The 2,523-nt window shown below is 35.4% G+C and overlaps 1 pseudogene; it reads right to left on the reverse strand.

Moving 5' to 3' along the window:
• Window positions 1–1,948: 1,948 nt before the first annotated feature.
• LOC113918569 lies at window positions 1,949–2,187 on the reverse strand (annotated as a pseudogene).
• Window positions 2,188–2,523: the final 336 nt, after the last annotated feature.

Raw genomic sequence — 2,523 nt, forward strand, 5'->3', positions numbered from 1 at the left:
CCATAGTGTCCCCTACTTCTGGGATTCTTTAGTATGTATTGCTTATAAACAATAATGTTCTGTTATATAACCTCAATATAACTATCAAAAGCAGGAAATTAGCCTTGGTACCATATACCATCTAACTCTTAGACTCCAAGTTTTGTAAATTGTCCCAATAATGTCTTTTATAGCTAATCCCTAATTTGCAATTCCAAAATTCAAAAAGCTGGAGTTCAGAATCACTACACTGCATTATTTGTCCTCTCTCTTTAGTCTCCTTCAATTAAATTCAAAATAGTTCGTCCAGTTTTCCTTGGCTTTCATGACCATGAAACTTTTACAGATTATAGGTCATTTATTTTGTAGAATGTCCCTCCACTTAAGATTATCTGACATTTACCCTTAATTAGATTTACTTTATGTATCTCTGGCAAGAAAACTATAAAAGTGATGTTACGTTCTTTTCATTGCATTCTACCAGGTGGTACATAATTTCTACTTGTTCCATTATTGATGTTTATTTTGATCACTTGATTAAGGTCATTAAGTTTGCTAGGCTTTCAGCTGAAAATTTACTCTTTTGTCCTTTATAATCAATAGATACTTTGTGGGGAGATTCTTGTATAATATTGAAGTACCTCATTTAAATATCTCATGAAACTTTATCTTTAAATTTATGTTGATTTTGAGCCATGGTTTCCAATTTTATTCAAAGGATTATAGTGCTTTAATATATTATTTACTGTGATGCTCGAATCATCCAGGTTTCACCAGTGGTATCTCCTCAAGACAGTTCTTTGCCCTTTTGACATGTCACCATCATTCTTTAAGCCATTCCTTATTTTCTGGCACAGGGAGAAAGAATATTCCAGGACCATCTTCTACTTTTCCTGCTCCTATCCTGGAACCAACTATTTTTCCAAGAAACTTAATTCTATGATTCCACTTAGTGGATATTTAGAAAATAAGATCTGGCTACTAGGTGTGCTCATTGTTTTTGAAGGTATTGCTGCTCCCATATTCTCTTAGTGGACATAGCTAGAGAATATATGTGTGTGTATGCATATATTTATATGTATAAATGTGTGTTTATATGCTTATATATCATACATATATAATATTCACACATAACAGTACACATTTACATCCAGATTTACTTCTCTATCAGTCTATGAGTTAAAAACTATGAATCTTCAATACCTAATTTTATTTCAATACCGCAGGGTTCATTCTAGTTTTCCTTCTTTCCACACTTTTACTCCCTTTCTCCCAACAATTAGGAAACTGATTCCCATTATCCTTAACAGATTTACCTAACTGATCAACCCCTCTTATGCAATCAATATCCCATCACTGCTGCTGTCCCCTCCCCCACTTTTATGCTCTTATCATTTTACTGGTGCTCTGACACCATGCAATGGACCTGTGACTAGCCTTATGATCCTTAGTAATCCTTCCATCTTACTCCTCCCTAAGTGACCACTGATATTCTATGTATCTCTATAAATGAGTATGAATTTTCTAGAATTTTATGTAACTGGAATCATGCAGGGTGCACTCTTTCTTTCAGCATAAGTAATTTAAGATTCATTCATGTTGTTATGTCACTAGTTCCTTTCCTGCTATTGCTGAGCTCTATTCCATTGTATGGCTCTACCACAATTTGTCTATCTATTTATCTGCTTATGAATTTAAGTTGTTTCCACCTTTTGGCTCTTAAAAATAAAGCTGCTATAAAAATTCATGTGCAAGTCTCTATGTGGACATGTGTCTCCCTTTCTCTTGGGTAAATACCTAGGAATTAAATGGCTGGATAAAATTATAGGTATATATTTAACTTTTTTTTTTTTTGGTCACACATCTGCCTTTATTATGAGCAGCAGGTGGGACACTTCCAGCAATAGTAAAAAAATTAATTTACAAAACAGGGACTCAGGGAAGCCACCTTTTTGGAACACTTGGGAACTTATATGTAGATGCCAAACCAGAGCAACAGGAAGAGGACTCCAAAGTCCATGAAGAGCAAGGCTACCAAGGAGATAAGGAGCTCTTTGTAGATATCCCAAGGGCACCTAGTGGTGGTAACCTCATAAACAAAGAACCAGTTGGTGAAAAACATGCCAGTGGCCAACAACACCATGTCAGATGGGGGAAGACAGCCAGGTTCATTGGGTTGGTGTATCTAGTCATGGCCTCAGGCTCCATTTTGCCAGGTATAGGTTAATCCACCATTCTGCCACCAGAATAACACATCGGCAGGAGCGGTATATGTTTAACTTTTAAGGAAACTGCCAAAAATTTTTATTCATTTTTTTTAATTGTGTTATGCTAGTCACCATATAGTACATCATTAGTTTTTGATGTAGTGTTCAATGACTCATTAATTGCATATAACACCCTGTGTTCATTACTTTATCAAAGTGGTTGTGCCATTTTATATTCCTACCAGCAGTGTATGAAAGTTTCAGGTTTTCTACATCCCCGCCAACACTCATGAAGTCAATCTTTTAAATTTTAGCCATTCTAGTAGGTATGTAGTAG

Source organism: Zalophus californianus, chromosome 15 (assembly GCF_009762305.2).
Source record: "Zalophus californianus isolate mZalCal1 chromosome 15, mZalCal1.pri.v2, whole genome shotgun sequence".
In the NCBI taxonomy this organism is placed as follows: domain Eukaryota; kingdom Metazoa; phylum Chordata; class Mammalia; order Carnivora; family Otariidae; genus Zalophus; species Zalophus californianus.